The sequence below is a fragment of the Panulirus ornatus genome, chromosome 3, assembly GCF_036320965.1.
Source record: "Panulirus ornatus isolate Po-2019 chromosome 3, ASM3632096v1, whole genome shotgun sequence".
Taxonomy (NCBI): Eukaryota; Metazoa; Arthropoda; class Malacostraca; order Decapoda; family Palinuridae; genus Panulirus; species Panulirus ornatus.
This window is the reverse complement of record NC_092226.1, coordinates 7,645,553-7,665,552: the sequence shown is the minus strand read 5'-3', so window position 1 is coordinate 7,665,552 and position 20,000 is coordinate 7,645,553. Positions and strand designations below refer to the sequence as shown.

Genomic DNA, 20,000 nt, shown 5'->3' with positions numbered 1-20,000 from the left:
CCATCCACCCACCCGTCTATCCACCCACCCATCCATCCATCCACCCACCCATCCACCCACCCATCCACCCCTACAGGAACGGTAGACGGGCCTCCTCGTCGTAGGAGGTTACGCCTGTGATTTGCCACTGTATCGAATATTTTCAACTCGGCGATTCTATTTTTCTTTTTCTTTTTTTTTCTGCAACATTGTGCGAGACCGAATATTACGCGATAGTCGCTCGCCAAATCTATATGAGCGACGATTTGAACGTATGTATTGCGTGTTTGATCTGCGATGGGGTGAAGCGCTTTGGATTTGAACGTATGTATGGCGTGTTTGATCTGCGATGTGGTGAAGCGCTTTGGATTTGAACGTATGTATGGCGTGTTTGATCTCCGATGGGGTGAAGCGCTTTGGATTTGAACGTATGTATGGCGTGTTTGATCTCCGATGGGGTGAAGCGCTTTGGATTTGAACGTATGTATGGCGTGTTTGATCTCCGATGGGGTGAAGCGCTTTGGATTTTCCGAATCTCGTATCTCACATTTGGTCGATTGGCTGTTTCATGTTATCCTCTACAGGTTATGGTGTTTCTTATTTGCATATTTTATGAATATTTATTGGGCGTTTGATGGTGAGTTACGTACTGAAGATCTTTGACATTAGTAAATACCTTTACTGAAATGTTTTGGGTGTATTGTGTGACTCCAGTGTGTATCCTTCCCAAAATACGGTATTTGATCTTTTAGAATTTCGTAAGGTAAGTTTGTGTTGTGTATCGGTTGATTGGGAAGGTGATGCCAGTGACAATTTTACTCTACATTTTCTTTTGATGTTAGTGTCTTTAGAAAGCCAATTTAGGGATCCCTTTAGCGTGTATCCTATTTACTGTTTGTGATTGCTATTTGTGCGTTACAGGGAGAGAGTTTTACACTGGTGTTCCCCTGTCTCTTAACCTTGTATATATGTACCATGTCTTACTGCTATATATATATATATATATATATATATATATATATATATATATATATATATACTATATATATATATATATATATATATTATCACTCAGGATTAACTTCAGTGTATTATCATTATTATTATTATTATTATTATTATTATTATTATTATTATTATTATTATTATTATTATTTTTATCGTTATTGATTTTAGTTTGTTGATCTAATGATCTTATTAATCACAATTATTGTGATGACATTAATCATCATTATTGGTATCATTATCATTTCGGCCGCTGTTCTCGTGTGTCGTTCTCCCCGTGTCCCTGCCAGACTAAGACCAGGAAGCGTGATATATACGCTACTGTCTGCTGCTTCCTATGGTTTGTGTGTGGAGATCAGTCACATGAGGATTGACCGTTATGTTACGATCCTCTTTTTTTTCTCTCTCTCGACGAGCGATAGTGTCGAATTCTCTTCCTATAACCTCTCCACCTTTATAAGCTTCACGTTTATATACATATAAGGATGTAAAACTAATCTTTTATATAATGAAATCTAAGTTATTATATATGCTTTTTTCTCTTATGGTCTTTTTTGTTTCCATCATCTTAGGTTGTACGACTATAGGATATCCCTCCCTCCCTAGACACCGTGTTTAGTAAGTGTTCAGAAAAATATAGGCACCCTCACTGCATGTCGTCCAGTTCAAATGTTCACATCTGAAAGACATGCGATGATTGTGTTGAGGAGAGCGTCTGTGACGACGTCGTGTCGATGCTCAATATTAGAATAACTTCAAAATGGAGAAAAGAATTTAGATTAGGATTGGAATATCAGATTAAGCTATGAGGTTTAGGTACATTTGGTGACGGTATAAGGGGTTAGGGGAGGGAGACTGTGGTATGGGGCCGGGGAGAGTGTAACAACAGTACGGGGCATGGGGGAAAGAGACTGTGTTACGGGGCCGGGGAAGAAGACTTGGTACGGGGCTACTTTACGGAGCTGTATTACAGTAGCACAGTACCACGCTGGAGACGGGGGGTTACAGAACCACAACAAGGAACCCAAGGCATGGGGGTGAAGGGGAGGATGAGTTTCTCCCGGGATCTACAACCGGGTTGTGGAGAGGGGTGACTGTACCGCGTCGGGAGGAGAGGTGAGAGTGTGTCGTAGTTACAGAGGTGGGAGGAGGGGGTTGCTATAAAGGATCTAGGGGTGCGCCCCCTCAGGTTATAGGGCTAGGGGACGGAAGGCTAGAGGATGTCTTTGAGAAACGGGCCTTCGTCCTCTGCCGTTGGATAGACACAGAGGGCGCACGCACGGCGGCCTCGGCCGCTTGTGTCCACAACCTCGCTTATTACCCGTGTCCAGATAGCCCGCCTCCTCCTCCTCCTCCTCCTGCCTTGACCCGTGCCTTGCTCACAGTTATCTGGGCATGCGAGCGTGTCCTCCATCTCACCTATGTCCAGGCGGGCTACCACGCTACACCCTTTCCGAGGTCCACCGCAAAAAATTGGAGTCCCACTCCACTGACTCGGGCCAGAGCTGTGCAGCAGTGGACATAGAACGCCCTGGACGGGCGGGGAGTGAGTTGCCTGCCTCGTTGGGCTGGCCCGGGCCAGTCCAGCCCTCTCTAAGACTGGCCACGGTAGGTGGCGTTGGCGAGTGAGGGAGGGAAGGAGGGAGGGAGGGTGCTAAGTATGGGGGGAGGATGTAGGGGGCAGGAGGAAGGAAGGTAAAGTGGAAGGGGAGGTTATGAATGGGGTGCAAGGGGAGGTTATGAATGGGGTGTAAGGGGAGGGCAGACTGAACTAAGGTTAAGGAAATATTGGAAATAGACACGACATGGTAGATCGTGGGGTGGCTGGGGGTTTGTGGTGGAGATGATGGTGGTGGTGGTGGTGGTGATGGTGGTAGTAGTAGTTGTAGGGGATGGTGAATGTTGGTGAGGGGTAATGGTGGTGGTGGCGGTGAAGGGAGAGAGTAATTATGTTGGTGTTGGTGAAGGGGATGATGGTGCTGGTGATGATGGTGAAGGTGGTGGTGGTGGTGGTAGTGGTGGTAGTGGTGATAGTGATGGTGTGGGTATCAAGAAAAGAAGAGGTGGAGAGGGAGGTTTTGGAGGCAAAGGATAGAAAATTGATGGAGAGGATGGTAGTGAAGGAGAGGTAAATGGTGGAGAGAATGGCGGTTGCGGTGAAGGAGAGATAATTGGTGGAGATTATGGTGTTGGAGGTACAGCGCCGGGGAGCGTGGTAACGGACAGTGGTGGCGAAAAGTGGAGAGAAGTGTTGGAGGGAAGTAGCTGGTGGTGACAGACTATTGACGCTGGTGGTGGCAAGGGTGTGGGAGAAAGATGATGAAGGGGTCGGTGTAGTGGTGATAGGTGGCGGGTGGGGGGGAGAGGTGAAGAAAGATGGCGCGGTGATGGAGAGGAAGGATGGTGATGGTGGCGATGGTGTTGGAGGAGGAGATGATGATGGCGATGGGTTTGGATCGATGGAGGAGTTGGTGTGGTGGGGTTTGGGGTTGGTGTGGGTGATGCGTGGGTGGTGAAGGATTGAGGTGGTAGTGTGGTGGTGGTGGTGGTGGCGGTAGAGGGGGAGGTGGGGAGAGGTGGGGAGGGGAGGTGGGGAGAGGTGGGGAGGGGAGGTGGGGAGAGGAGGTGGGGAGAGGAGGTGGGGAGGGGAGGTGGGGAGAGGAGGTGGGGAGGGGAGGTATGGGGCTGATTAAAGGGTTGAGAGGAGGCCCTGGTCATGGCGGGACCCCGGGGGAAGGTGGGGAGGGGGGGGTTGATTATGGGTGATGGTGGGTGGATGGAGAGGTGATAGGTGGATGGTTGGGTGGAGGGATGATGATAGAGTGGTGGGTGGATGGTAGGATAGTGGGTGGATGTTGGAGTGGTGAGTGGATGGTTGGGTGGTGGTTTGATGACAGGGTGGTAGGTGGGTGGTAAGTGGACGGTGGGACGATAGGTGGGTGGTTGGTGGATGGTGGGGTGGTAGGTGGATGGTAGGGTGATAGATGGATGGTGCGTGGATGATGACAGAGTGATATAAGTGCACGGTGGGTGGATGTCAGGGTAGCGGGTGGATTGTGGAGTGGTTAGTGGATAGTAGGTGGTTGGTGGGGTGCTGAGTGAATGATGGGGTGGATGGCTGTGGATGGTAGGGTGATGGATGGATGATAAGGTGGTGGATGACTAGATGGATGGTGGGATGTGGTGTTGATGGTTATGCTGGTGGATGACGAGGTGGATGCTGAAAGGTTTAGAGGACTGAAGAGGATGATCATTATGGTGGTAAGTGGATGAGGGTGGATGACAGGGTAGTGTGTGGATGCAGATGGATGATAGTGGTGAAGAAGATAGGAAAGATAGACAGTGGACTCCTTTGACTATACAAGTCCATTTCTCGTATATGACATATTATATACCATAGATGATATATATATATATATATATATATATATATATATATATATATATATATATATATATATATATTTATATAAACCTCAGCCCAGTATTTACCTGAGATATCCCCAAACATCGCTGGGATGAAGAAGAACTTCGTGGGACTTGTTGTGGGATGCGAACCCTTGTATTCCCATCTCCTGGTAGCCAAGGCTATCAGGGAGTCGCTCACTCGTGGTAATTGTTACCCGCGAAGGACAGACACGCACACACGCACACGAACACACACACACACACACACACACACACACACACACACACACACACACACACACACACACACGCTCTCTGATTGCAATTAAGTGTTCTAATGATAGATTCTGCATCTAAGGATTCTGTATCATAGTATCTTATATAGTATTCTATATCATATTATCTTATATAGAACGGTTGTCTACATATATATATATATATATATAGAAACATAGACGTGTTTAAAGACGGTTTTCACCGAGTACGTAACATAGTTCTGTGCTTTATAGAGATATAGAGATATCTTCTTTTACTTTTATGATAAAGATGGAAATCCTCTGTATGCGGCGTTGCTATGCACCTTTATCCCTTCTTGGGGTGTAGACAATGCCATGCCCGGGGAGAAAGGAAGACACATTTTCCCACCACAGTTTAAGCCATCATGGGCCTCTGGAGGGAGGCGACGTGTGTGCCACGGCCGGCGAGAACAGCCTCCCTCACACTGCTACACCTGCTTCCCTGTGCTACAAACCTGGTCCAGAGAGGAGGGTGGGTGGAGGAGGGAGAGAGAGAGCTCTCCATCACGTCTCCTTAAGGTGATGGAAAGAGAGAGAGGGAAGAGAAGAAGGGAAGGAGGGAGGGAAGGAGGAAGGGAGGGAGGGAAGGAGGGATACTATCATCTCTTTGGAAATGGTGGCGTTGAAATGTGATGGATCGTGTGTGTGTGTGTGTATGTGTGTGTGTGTGTGTGTGTGTGTGTGTGTGTGTGTCTGTGTGTGTGTGTGTGTGTGTGTGTGTGTGTGTGTGTGTGTGTGTTCAGATGAGAGAGAGAGAGAGAGAGAGAGAGAGAGAGAGAGAGAGAGAGAGAGAGAGAGAGAGAGAGAGAGAGAGAGATATCTGGCTTGACCCTCTCTGGTGCTGTGGAGTGACTCTTTGTTGGCTGGTCTCCTCCACATTGCCTTCTGTGACCTGTGTCTTTCCTGATCACCGTCTGTTCCCTTGATGTCTGTGTGGCATCTCCAGTTCGTTGTTCTCTGTGGCTGGTCTCATACTTCTTTGTCATGGTCCGTGTCTTTATCTAAGGCCCTTATCTATCGTGGCGTCGTCAGGGTTCTGTATTATGTCTTTATCTTATCTTTTATTTTCATTGTACTGTGATTGCTCTGTGCCTTATCTAGTGCTGTATTCTTTTGTACTATTAGGGCCTCTATGCCTTATCTCTGATTCTCTGTCTTATTGGACCATCAAGGCTCTGTGTCTTATCTAATGTCCTTATCTACTGTGCCATCAGAGCTCTTTGTCTTATCTACTGTCCTGTTCTCCTGGGCTCTGTGTCTTATCTAACGTCTTGTTCTTCAGGGCTCTGTGTCTTATCTTGCATCTTGTTCTTCAGGGGTCTGTTTCTTATCTGATGTCCTGTTCTTCTGGGCTCTGTGTCTTATCTAACGTCCTGTTCTTCAGGGCTCTGTGCCTTACTTACTGTCCTGTTCTTCAGGGCTCTGTCTCTTATCTAATGTCCTGTTCTTCTGGGCTCTATGTCTTCTCTAACGTCACGTTCTTCAGAGCTCTGTGCCTTACTTACTGTCCTGTTCTTCAGGGCTCTGTGTCTTATCTCCTGTCCTGTTCTTCAGGGCTCTGTGCCTTACTTACTATCCTGTTCTTCAGGGCTCTGTGCCTTACTTACTGTCCTGTTCTTCAGGGCTCTGTGTCTTATCTACTCTCCTGTTCTTCAGGGCTCTGTCTCTTATCTAACGTCTTGTTCTACTGTGCCGTCAAGGCTCTATGTCTCATGCTCTACTTTTCCCCCGGTGCCACTAGGGCTGTGTGACACATCATGCAGCAGAGTTCTGGTGTGGGTTCGGGATGTGAGGAGGAGGAAGGGGGTGGGTGTGACCCTTCGCTTGACGTCGGGTTTCGCCGTTCTGACCCCGGGTGTTCAACGAGGCGATGAGTGAACGCTTTCGTGTGTCGTTCAAGATGGCCAACGGGGATGGCTGCGTTCACTTTTGATAGCCGGTGTTCTTGCGTTCTGGCAAATGAACAGTGTTCTTCTGTTGGGTGGTTGGGTGGTTTTTATTTATACCTTAATCATTTCTTTTCTGTATCATTTATTCTCTTTCATGTTTCGTCTCCTCTCTTTTTTCATTCTTTCTTTTATTCTTTCTTTCTTTCTTTCTTTCTTTCTTTCTTTCTTTCTTTCTTTCTTTCTTTCTTTCTTTCTTTCTTCTTCTTCTTCTTCTTCTTCTTCTTCTTCTTCTTCTTCTTCTTCTTCATCTCTTTATAGTCCATTTATCTTCATATTCTTCCGTTATCCTCTCTCTCTCTCTCTCTCTCTCTCTCTCTCTCTCTCTCTCTCTCTCTCTCTCTCTCTCTCTCTCTCTCTCTCTCTTACCCCTTTAACCCTCCACGACTGTCCACGACGCCCGCCCTCCCTCCTTCCCTCCCTCTCGCTATCTTCCGTCCCTCCCTCCCTCCTTCCCTCCCTCCGTCGTCCCTTCTCCGGCCAACCCCTTCTGCGTTCTGGCCTGTCTATTTCCGCTTTCGCCGTGGCAGAATAATAACGTGGCCCGCTTGTCCGTCAGCCCGACCCGTGCACAGACAGGCCGTGGTTACCCAGACCCTAGCCAGACCTCAGGCTCTCTCTCTCTCTCTCTCTCTCTCTCTCTCTCTCTCTCTCTCTCTCTCTCTCTCTCTCTCTCTCTCTCTGTCTCTCATCTCTTCCCTGCCTTCACTCCCTCCCCTCCTCCACTCTCACTACTACAACCTACTACTACACACTCCACTTTCACTGATGCACATACTACACCCTCTCCTCTCACTGCTACACTTACTACACCCTCCTCTCTCACTGCTACACCTACTACACCCTCCACTCTCACTGATGCACCTACTACACCCTCACCTGTCACTACTACACCCTCCCATCTCTCTACTGTACCCTTTATTCTCACTGCTACACCTACTACCCCCTCCAATCTCACTGCTACACCTGCTGCACCCTCCACTCCCTCCACTCTCACTGCTACACCCTCCCATCTCTCTACAATACCCTCCATTCTCTGTACTACAACCTCCACTCTCCCTACTACAGTTGAAGAGAGGTGATGCACAGGAGGATTAATGAGACGGAGGGTTTTCGATTCCACTTTGGTTGATGAAGAGATTGACGAAGATGTGTGAGCAGTGCTGTATACCAGGACGCATGAAACCATTGTACATATGACACAGCCGCTCACAAGGAATTAATAACGGTATTTACACAACACCCCAGTTTTTCAACACTCCCAGTTTTTTAACACCCCCAGCTTTTCAACACTCCCAGCTTTTCAACACTCCCACCTTTTCAACACCCACAGCTTTTCAACACTCCCAGCTTTTCAACACTCCCATCTTTTCAACACTCCCATCTCTTCAACACCCACAGCTTTTCAACATCCCAGCTTTTCAACACTCCCATCTTTTCAACGCTCCCATCTCTTCAACACCCCCAGCTTTTCAACACTCCCAGCTTTTCAACACTCCCAGCTTTTCAACACCCCCAGCTTTTCAACACTCCCAGCTTTTCAACACTTCCAAGATGTTCTTGTTATTACTTGGTTGAACTGTGTAGCTTTGAGAGGAATGAATTATTAGATAAAGATACGGGAGAAATTGTCTTTTAGCACCTTCGAATTTAAGTACGTCGCTACCTCCCAGTTTTGAGATGCTGCATAGGTCTGAACTTTGAGAGGAAATATGTTCAGTACGAGAAAGAGAACGGGTATTGCAGGAGGAAAGGGAGAGAAAGGGAGTTGATGTATGTAAAGTGGAATCATCGCATAAGAGTGAATAGGGTTATGAAGGAGGAGAGAGATCATCATTTATTGAGAGGCGAAAGAGTATAGATGATCGACCGAACCATGAGGAACACCACTGTTGATAAGGTGGGAGGAGAAAATCGCTCCATCGACGTCTGCTGCGATGGAACGGCTAGACACGAAACTGTGCATTAGGGAAGAGAGAAAAGAAAGGAAACGAAAGGAAGGGGAATACCGAGAGTAATGATATATATATATATATAATATAATATATATATATATATATATATAATAGAAACATAGACGTGTTTTAAAGACGGTTTTCACGAGTACGTAACATAGTTCTGTGCTTTATAGAGATATAGAGATATCTTCTTTTACTTTTATGATAAAGATGGAAATCCTCTGTATGCGGCGTTGCTATGCACCTTTATCCCTTCTTGGGGTGTAGACAATGCCATGCCCGGGGAGAAAGGAAGACACATTTTCCCACCACAGTTTAAGCCATCATGGGCCTCTGGAGGGAGGCGACGTGTGTGCCACGGCCGGCGAGAACAGCCTCCCTCACACTGCTACACCTGCTTCCCTGTGCTACAAACCTGGTCCAGAGAGGAGGGTGGGTGGAGGAGGGAGAGAGAGAGCTCTCCATCACGTCTCCTTAAGGTGATGGAAAGAGAGAGAGGGAAGAGAAGAAGGGAAGGAGGGAGGGAAGGAGGAAGGGAGGGAGGGAAGAGGGATACTATCATCTCTTTGGAAATGGTGGCGTTGAAATGTGATGGATCGTGTGTGTGTGTGTGTATGTGTGTGTGTGTGTGTGTGTGTGTGTGTGTGTGTCTGTGTGTGTGTCTGTGTGTGTGTCTGTGTGTGTGTGTGTTCAGATGAGAGAGAGAGAGAGAGAGAGAGAGAGAGAGAGAGAGAGAGAGAGAGAGAGAGAGAGAGAGAGAGAGAAAGATATCTGGCTTGACCCTCTCTGGTGCTGTGGAGTGACTCTTTGTTGGCTGGTCTCCTCCACATTGCCTTCTGTGACCTGTGTCTTTCCTGATCACCGTCTGTTCCCTTGTGTCTGTGTGGCATCTCCAGTTCGTTGTTCTCTGTGGCTGGTCACATACTTCTTTGTCATGGTCCGTGTCTTTATCTAAGGCCCTTATCTATCGTGGCGTCGTCAGGGTTCTGTTATGTCTTTATCTTATCTTTTATTTTCATTGTACTGTGATTGCTCTGTGCCTTATCTAGTGCTTGTATTCTTTTGTACTATTAGGGCCTCTATGCCTTATCTCTGATTCTCTGTCTCATTGGACCATCAAGGCTCTGTGTCTTATCTAATGTCCTTATCTACTGTGCCATCAGAGCTCTTTGTCTTATCTACTGTCCTGTTCTCCTGGGCTCTGTGTCTTATCTAAGGTCTTGTTCTTCAGGGCTCTGTGTCTTATCTTGCATCTTGTTCTTCAGGGCTGTGTCTCTTATCTGATGTCCTGTTCTTCTGGGCTCTGTGTCTTATCTAACGTTCTGTTCTTCAGGGCTCTGTGCCTTACTTACTGTCCTGTTCTTCAGGGCTCTGTCTCTTATCTGATGTCCTGTTCTTCTGGGCTCTGTGTCTTATCTAACGTCCTGTTCTTCAGGGCTCTGTGCCTTACTTACTGTCCTGTTCTTCAGGGCTCTGTCTCTTATCTAATGTCCTGTTCTTCTGGGCTCTATGTCTACTCTAACGTCACGTTCTTCAGAGCTCTGTGCCTTACTTACTGTCCTGTTCTTCAGGGCTCTGTGTCTTATCTCCTGTCCTGTTCTTCAGGGCTCTGTGCCTTACTTACTGTCCTGTTCTTCAGGGCTCTGTGTCTTATCTGCTGTCCTGTTCTTCAGGGCTCTGTGTCTTATCTGCTGTCCTGTTCTTCAGGGCTCTGTCTCTTATCTAACGTCTTGTTCTACTGTGCCGTCAAGGCTCTATGTCTCATGCTCTACTTTTCCCCCGGTGCCACTAGGGCTGTGTGACACATCATGCAGCAGAGTTCTGGTGTGGGTTCGGGATGTGAGGAGGAGGAAGGGGGTGGGTGTGACCCTTCGCTTGGCGTCGGGTTTCGCCGTTCTGACCCCGGGTGTTCAACGAGGCGATGAGTGAACGCTTTCGTGTGTCGTTCAAGATGGCCAACGGGGATGGCTGCGTTCACTTTTGATAGCCGGTGTTCTTGCGTTCTGGCAAATGAACAGTGTTCTTCTGTTGGGTGGTTGGGTGATTTTTATTTATACCTTAATCTTTTCTTTTCTGTATCTGTTATTTTCTTTCATGTTTCGTCTCCTCTCTTTTTTCATTCTTTCTTTTATTCTTTCTTTCTTTCTTTCTTTCTTTCTTTCTTTCTTTCTTTCTTTCTTTCTTCTTCTTCTTCTTCTTCTCCTTCTTCTTCTTCTTCTTCTTCTTCTTCTTCTTCTTCTTCTTCTTCTTCATCTCTTTATAGTCCATTTATCTTCATATTCTTCCGTTATCCTCTCTCTCTCTCTCTCTCTCTCTCTCTCTCTCTCTCTCTCTCTCTCTCTCTCTCTCTCTCTCTCTCTCTCTCTCTTACCCCTTTAACCCTCCACGACTGTCCACGACGCCCGCCCTCCCTCCTTCCCTCCCTCTCGCTATCTTCCGTCCCTCCCTCCCTCCTTCCCTCCCTCCGTCGTCCCTTCTCCGGCCAACCCCTTCTGCGTTCTGGCCTGTCTATTTCCGCTTTCGCCGTGGCAGAATAATAACGTGGCCCGCTTGTCCGTCAGCCCGACCCGTGCACAGACAGGCCGTGGTTACCCAGACCCTAGCCAGACCTCAGGCTCTCTCTCTCTCTCTCTCTCTCTCTCTCTCTCTCTCTCTCTCTCTCTCTCTCTCTCTCTCTCTCTCTCTCTCTCTCTCATCTCTTCCCTGCCTTCACTCCCTCCCCTCCTCCACTCTCACTACTACAACCTACTACTACACACTCCACTTTCACTGATGCACATACTACACCCTCTCCTCTCACTGCTACACTTACTACACCCTCCTCTCTCACTGCTACACCTACTACACCCTCCACTCTCACTGATGCACCTACTACACCCTCACCTGTCACTACTACACCCTCCCATCTCTCTACTATACCCTTTACTCTCACTGCTACACCTACTACCCCCTCCAATCTCACTGCTACACCTGCTGCACCCTCCACTCCCTCCACTCTCACTGCTACACCCTCCCACCTCTCTACAACACCCTCCATTCTCTGTACTACAACCTCCACTCTCCCTACTACAGTTGAAGAGAGGTGATGCACAGGAGAATTAATGAGACGGAGGGTTTTTCGATTCCACTTTGGTTGATGACGAGATTGAGGAAGATGTGTGAGCAGTGCTATATACCAGGACGCATGAAACCATTGTACATATGACACAGCCACTCACTAGGAATTAAAACGGTATTTACACAACACCCCAGTTTTTCAACACTCCCAGTTTTTCAACACTCCCAGTTTTTTAACACCCCCAGCTTTTCAATACTTCCAGCTTTTCAACACTCCCACCTTTTCAACACCCACAGCTTTTCAACATCCCAGCTTTTCAACACTCCCAGCTTTTCAACACTCCCATTTCTTCAACACCCCCAGCTTTTCAACACTCCCAGCTTTTCAACACTCCCATCTTTTCAACACTCCCATCTCTTCAACACCCCCAGCTTTTCAACACTCCCAGCTTTTCAACACTCCCAGCTTTTCAACACCCCCAGCTTTTCAACACTCCCAGCTTTTCAACACTCCCAAGATGTTCTTGTTATTACTGGGTTGAACTGTGTAGCTTTGACACTGAGCAGAGAGGAATGAATTATTAGATAAAGATACGGGAGAAATTGTCTTTTAGCACCTTCGAATTTAAGTACGTCGCTACCTCCCAGTTTTGAGATGCTGCATAGGTCTGAACTTTGAGAGGAAATATGTTCAGTACGAGAAAGAGAACGGGTATTGCAAGGAGGAAAGGGAGAGAAAGGGAGTTGATGTATGTAAAGTGGAATCATCAGCATAAGAGTGAATAGGGTTAGAAGGAGGAGAGAGATCATCATTTATTGAGAGGCGAAAGAGTATAGATGATCGGACCGAACCATGAGGAACACCACTGTTGATAAGGTGGGAGGAGAAAGTCGCTCCATCGACGTCTGCTGCGATGGAACGGCTAGACACGAAACTGTGCATTAGGGAAGAGAGAAAAGAAAGGAAACGAAAGGAAGGGAATACCGAGAGTAATGATATATATATATATATATATATATATATATATATATATATATATATATATATATATAGAGAGAGAGAGAGAGAGAGAGAGAGAGAGAGAGAGATTACACGGCGAGGCTGCGTCTTCGTCAGTTTACGACAGGGTAAAGTCTCGCCAAAGAACGTCTTGCTTCACACACGTCCTTCCCGTTCTTCCTACTAAGCGTAACGCAGCCTTGGAGCTGCAGAAGCCCCTGGAAAATAGGTAACCTGGTGTTTACCATATCCAACGTAGCGAGGTAGCGCCAGGCACAAACGAAGTATGGCCTCATCTACTCACATCCACTCTCAAGCTGTTATGTATAATGCGCTGACACCAGTGCTCCCGTGTCTACAAAAACAGGCCTCACGATCCTTTCCGTGATTTCCCTTTGTATATTCATATACCCTGGTTCTCCCCATTGATAACTCGTCACCCCTGTATACCACATTGGCTTAAGTTCGCTCTATCCCGTATTCGCGCACGGACCCTCATGCATGCTCAGGCCCCAAGGAATTCAAAGTGAATTTCACTCCATCCTTCCACCTCCACTTTAGATTCCCCCTCTCTACATGTACTCTCCATTTCTGTCATAAATACCTTGTTAAACGCTCATCATTTTAGCGCACCCTCTCCAGCTGTTTCATAGATAGATGGACGTTTATTGACCACAATATTGTATTTGGGATTTGTATATTTTGTATACTGTAACAAGGTCATTTCTAAAAAAAAAAAAAAAACGCATTGACATAAAAACAAAACTACAATGTCACAAAAATACTATAAGCATGGCTAAGTTATATTGACATCATTGTCAATAAGACATGCATACCTTTCTCACTATCACACATCCCTCATACCTCATCATCTTTAATTCGACCATCCTTCCTCACACCCTCCTCACACCGCATACTGTCGTCCTCAGAGATTTTGAGATGAGTAATGTCAAATCCATCTCTCACACACACACACACACACTCACACAGAGATTCTCCACAACGTCTTTGATGCTAGTTAATATTTGCATCGTGGTCATCTCTCACTGTCTCCCGTACCTCATGCCTGTTCATATACATATATTGTTTGAATTTCTCTTGTAATTACCCACCCGTCTTGTATGAGGTAGGGAGTTCTGTCCTCGTGGGGGACACCCGTCTCGTAGACGTTCTCTGGAATCATGCAACTTTTGAAACCTACGTCTGTAATCCTGTCCACATTCGGTATAATTTCGTTTCTTCCATTCGTCCACGACTCTTCTACTGTTAAAGCATCTCTCCACATTCGATCTCGGAAGTCCTTTGCTTAATCTCAACTTAGTTATTTGGTTCTTCTGTCCTTTGCATCTGTCTGAGAACTGCATTATGTATCTTCATCATCAAGATTTTTCTTCCTCTGAGCGAATTGGAAGGCGCCCGAGTTTGTCCCCGTAACTCAGGTCTCTTGATTAAAGTACCATCTTTATTGTCCTGCTCTAGACCTTCTCTATTAGCTCTTTGTGCTCGTGTCAGTGTGCGGTGAGCAGACTGTAGAAGCATTTTCTAGTTTCTGCCTGATGTGGGATGTGAGCGTCGTCACCCTGAATATTTCCTTATCATGTATTTGAATGGTATTCGGATATTTCCCGGCAGACAGTTCGCGGCCTTTGTCATGTACTATGTCTCTCTTGTTTTGTGCACACACACACACACACACACACACACACACACACACACACACACACACACACATACACAACACACACACACACACACACACACACACACACACACACACACCAGCTTAAACCAGTTGTACATTTATCGGCTAGCCCCGAGGGGTAGATGAACAGTTGGGTTGACCGTGGGCCTGATTGCTGCGCCCAAGACTCAAACTCGGGCCCCCGTGCGTGAATCATGGTCAGCTATGCTAACTCCTACACCGCGCAAACCCGTGTGTATGGATGTATGTGTGTGTGTGTGTGTGTGTGTGTGTGTGTGTGTGTGTGTGTGTGTGTGTGTGTGTGTGTGTGGTGTGTCTGTGTATGTGTGTGATTACCATTCACAATAGCCATTGTCTTTGTATTTGTGTATTTGTTCAAGTATGTTTCTCTGTATGTATGTTAGTTTGGCCGTCTGCACCTTGTTTATGTGTGTGTGTGTGTGTGTGTGTGTGTGTGTGTGTGTGTGTGTGTGTGTGTGTGTAATTACCTATTTGTCATGACCTGTCTCATCCTGTACAGGGAGGGAGGGAGTCTTACACTCGTAGGGCCTCATCTATTTAACACCCTCAACTATCACACCATTCCTGAATGTTATTTTTACATACGTTGTCTGCATCAACCATATCCTCGCTCAGTCTACTCCATTCCTACACCATTCTTGTACTGTGAAAATTAGTTCTTCATATCTTTCTTAAACAAGATTTTTTTTTTGCTCAGTTTCATGTTATGTCTTGTGGTTGCTTTATCCTTACAGTTCTCGAAGAACTGTTCGCTGTTCAGTGTCTGCTGTGTGTGTGTGTGTGTGTGTGTGTGTGTGTGTGTGTGTGTGTGTGTGTGTGTCTGTGTTCTTGCTGGTAAATTGTATATGGTGATCCTTCGTACTTACACGATTATTTGGTTATATATATATATATATATATATATATATATATATATATATATATATATATATATATATATATATATATATATATATATATATATATAAATATCCTCCCCTCTCGTTTTTTGTTTTTTAATTTTCCAAAAGAAGGAACAGAGAAGGGGGCCAGGTGAGGATATTCCCTCAAAGGCCCAGTCCTCTGTTCTTAACGCTACCTCGCTAACGCGGGAAATGGCGAATAGTGTGAAAGAAAAAAGATATATATATATATATTTTTTTTTTTTTTTTTTCAAACTATTCGCCATTTCCCGCATTAGCGAGGTAGCGTTAAGAACAGATGACTGGGCCTTTGAGGGACTACCCTCACCTGGCCCAATTCTCTGTTCCTTCTTTTGGGAAAAAAAAAAAAAAAAACGAGAGGGGAGGATTTCCAGCCCCCCGCTCCCTCCCCTTTTAGTCGCCTTCTACGACACGCAGGGAATACGTGGGAAGTATTCTTGCTCCCCTATCCCCAGGGATAATATATATATATATATATATATATATATATATATATATCAACACCATAACCGCATGGAGACCATCCCAGCTGCTACAGACTGGTACAAGAACATTCTAACCTAAGCATTGTAAACGCCATCGGTAAGGAGCAGTTTGCATATCATTCCCACCTGTATATATGCTTAATGACTCCTTCCATCTGTCACCCTCATTTTGATGACGACTCCCTCCCTCTCCCCACACCCTCACCCCTCCAGTGGGTCGCGTATGTGAAATTGTCTATATTTTCATAATGGCGGGATACGGGAGAAGGTGTACCACTGCGTATCTCCCCTGCGCCTGCGCGTCGCTGCCGGCGGCGTCTAAAGAGAGCGGCGGTCACAGACCTGGAAGTTCTTCCCCTCCTGTATTATCGTTTTTCTAGAAGAGAACTGAGGAAGGAGCCATGCGCGGATTTCTTTTTTTTTTATTCGCCAGATAGTGAGTCGTCTGTTTGCGCAAAACGGTAAAAAAGTCTTGGAAAAATTATTTTGATTATTATCATTATAGTTTCTTCTTCTTATTATTATTATTATTATATTTATTATTATTATTATTATTATTATTATTATTATTATTAATTTCTTGTGTGGCGGGGTAGCGACGAGATTGAATGAAGGCAGCAAGTATGAATATATACATGTGTATATGTGTATGTGTCTGCGTATGTATATGTATGTATATGTGCGTGTATTGGCATATATATATATATATATATATATATATATATATATATATATATATATATATATATATATATATTCTAATTCTTTGTAGATTTACTTAGTTCCTAAAGACCTTGTTCATACGTCTAAATGATTGGTTACTTGAAGCTTTAAGCCCATTAACTGCCAAGATCAATATTAAGGCCGACAGCGTCTTAAATTATGACCATCATCATAAAAATCTGAAACACCCTCTTCAGGTATATTATTTTTTATTTTTTTTTTATTTTGCTTTGTCGCTGTCTCCCGCGTTTGCGAGGTAGCGCAAGGAAACAGACGAAAGAATGGCCCAATCCACCCACATACGCATGTATATACATACACGTCCACACACGCAAACATACATACCTATACATCTCAATGTACACATATATATACACACACAGACACACATATATACCCATGCACACAATTCACACTGCCTTTATTCATTCCCATCGGTAGGTATATATATATATATATATATATATATATATATATATATATATATGTATGTATGCGCGTTATGTTATGGGTTGCCGCTGATATGCTGCTGACACCGCGAATGAGAAGTCGCCATCGAAGAGGCTGTGTCCTCACGATTGATGGACGGAAAGGAGCTCAAGTCTCTGTCGAGAACCGCCCCCTTCGTTCCCAGGGAGTCCATCAGTCCCAGCTGCTGCGTGGAGTGAGTGGAAGCACCTCCAAAGGGGAGCCAGCGGGTTGTATAATAATGATATTAATGATAATGACAATAATGATCATTACAAACAATGACAGTAATGATGATGATGATGATGATATATAAGTAATGTGAGTGAGCTGAGGCTGGGGCATATTAAGTGGTCAGCTTAAAGAGGCATGGAGTGGTGTGTGAGGGAGGAGGAGGAGGAGGAGGAGGGAGAGAGTGTGGATGGTGGGCCCTGGTTTCAGTACATTATACACGACAGGTAGTGAGTGGATGTGTGCAAATGAGGCCGTTGTTCGTTTGTTCCTGACGCTACCTGCCTCACTCGGGAAAAAAATGAATGGGTATAAGATGTATCGTAGGTATATATATATATATATATATATATATATATATATATATATATATATATATATATATATTTGTGGGTGGCGAGTTTTGGATTTTTACGATGTTTTTACAAGATTTTCTTCATATATTTCTAAACTCACTAGTGTCCTGCTGATAGTTTCTAATTTATTCATGGTGTCATCATATATATATATATATATATATATATATATATATATGTGTGTGTGTGTGTGTGTGTGTGTGTCTCCCTTGATGGTGTGATTATTACACGAAAGTGCACGTGGGAACTTATCGTGTTTCATTTTCCCCGTGGACTCATAGGAATATCTTGATCACGCGCAAAATTGTGATCCTTTCCAATATATATATATATATGTGTGTGTGTGTGTGTGTGTGTGTGTGTGTGTGTGTGTGTGTGTGTATCACTTCATACATCGACTGTATACATACAACAGCTCAATCACGCTGTAATTCATAAATCTCTGTCAATTACATTCGACTTTTTGGCTGTCATACTAGATTTTTTTTTATGATTTTTTTATATGGCGGTGTTTGTAGAGAGAATTTGTTTGTTTGTCTTTTATTGTCCTTTTGCTGCTTTGTTGGACGCAGGATAGACTTGAACCCAACGAGGGGAGTAGACATGGTGTTATTTAGTTGTTCTCATTTCACTCTACGTTCGAATTTTGTCTTCCATTTCCTGTGATGAGGCTAAAGGAAGGTGTGTGTGTATACAAGGACGTGGAAAAAGCAAAAGGAAAAGACTGAATAGAGGCCAAAGGTAAGGCTAAAGGAAAGGCTGTATACAGAGTTGTAGAAAAGGCTAAAGGAAAGATTTGATGAAGGCTGAAGAAAAGACTAAAGGAAAGAATTATAAGATGTGAAGAAGTGGGTAAAAGCTGAAGAGAAGACCATCTTGACTGCAAATGTCCTGCGCTGTTTTAATTGTATCTGATGAGGAAGGGGGGTTGGGGGTGAGGAAAGGGAAAAAGGAAGGGAGGAGAATGAAGAGGAGTTGAGGAAGGGGAGGAGAAACAAAGGGAGATAAGGAGGGGAGAGGAAATAGAAGAGAAGAGAAGGGAGAGGAAATAGGAAGAGAAGAGGAGGAGGATGGAGAGAAAATTTAGAAGAGTAGGAGAGAGGAAGAAGGGTTAGAGAAGAGAGGAAGAAAAGGGAAAAATGTGAGGGAAAGAGATAGACAGACGGAGAGAAGTAGAGGTATATAACAATACAGGAGGAGAGGCTCAAGGAAGACTGGAGACAAGGAAACGTGAGCTATTGATGTGAGCAGATGATGTCTGTACTAAACAAGATCCCAAGGTATGGGAACATGGAGGAGGTTTAGCCCATTTGTCTACTGTAGGTACCTTGTACCGGCCTTACTAGAGATACCTGGTACCTGTATCAAGGAAGGTACCTTGTACCGGCCTTACTCGAGGTATTTTGTACCTGCATTGCTGAAGGTACGTTGTACCGGCGTTACTGGAGGTACCTTGTACCATCATTAGTACAGGTACCTTGTACCATCATTATTGGAGGTACCTTGTACCAAGGTCCTCGAGGTACCTGGTACTAAGGAAGACTAGGGGTACCATGTACCGTCCTTACTGGAGGTACCATGTCTCACAATCATACAGACGACACTCAAATATGGATTTAATGGGAATCAAAACAAAAAAAAATATGATACATATGATTCAACCTCTTGTCAATTATGAGACACTTTACCTTCAAAATAATTGGGAAATTCTTCACTCTGATCTGACTTCGATCCGATCTGACTTCACCAGCGATAAATTCGCCGATCTGAAAAGGTGTTACAGATGTATCTGTCTCGTGTGAAGCGCACTGAATAATTCATAAAGTTGGAGGCGGTTTGGGAGGTAATGTTGCTCGCTGGAATGAAGATGCGCTTGGCTGAATTCACTTTGATTACTGAACCTGACTTGTCAGGAAGGAGGTTAAGTCGCTATTATCCGTATCTGATGACACACGCCACCGATATATATATATATATATATATATATATATATATATATATATATATATATATATATTAAGTATACTATATACTTACTATACATATCACCATATACACAGATATATAAATATATATATATATATATATATATATATATATATATATATATATATATATATATATATATGTATCTGTGTATATGTTGATATGTATACGTATTGGAAAGGATCACAATTTTGCGCGTGATCAAGATATTCCTATGAGTCCACGGGGAAAATGAAACACGAAAAGTTCCCAAGTGCACTTTCGTGTAATAATCACATCATCAGGGGAGACACAGGAGAGGAATATAACAGTCAGTTGATATACATCGAAGAGACGAAGCTAGGACGCCATTTGGTAAACATGTGATTGTCCAAAACATGTTTTCTTGAAATTTTGTATCATTGGAAATACAATCTCGTCAAAGAACTTCTCACACCGCAGGAGTCCACCATTACC

General features: G+C 44.5%; 1 protein-coding gene and 2 long non-coding RNA genes across 4 annotated transcripts in view; 1 reads left to right on the top strand and 2 right to left on the bottom strand.

Moving 5' to 3' along the window:
- The window catches only part of LOC139760322 (uncharacterized), a 350,651-nt gene that overhangs the window by 9,113 nt on the left and 321,538 nt on the right, over nucleotides 1-20,000 (top strand). The window lies entirely within an intron of this gene.
- The window catches only part of Tmtc2 (Transmembrane O-mannosyltransferase targeting cadherins 2), a 323,100-nt gene that overhangs the window by 285,562 nt on the left and 17,538 nt on the right, over nucleotides 1-20,000 (bottom strand). The window lies entirely within an intron of this gene.
- On the bottom strand, nucleotides 6,920-8,416 carry LOC139760302 (uncharacterized). The gene is made up of 2 exons (XR_011715308.1): nucleotides 8,114-8,416; nucleotides 6,920-7,977 (listed from the first exon to the last, which is right to left on the bottom strand). It is a non-coding gene; the product is annotated as an uncharacterized lncRNA (long non-coding RNA).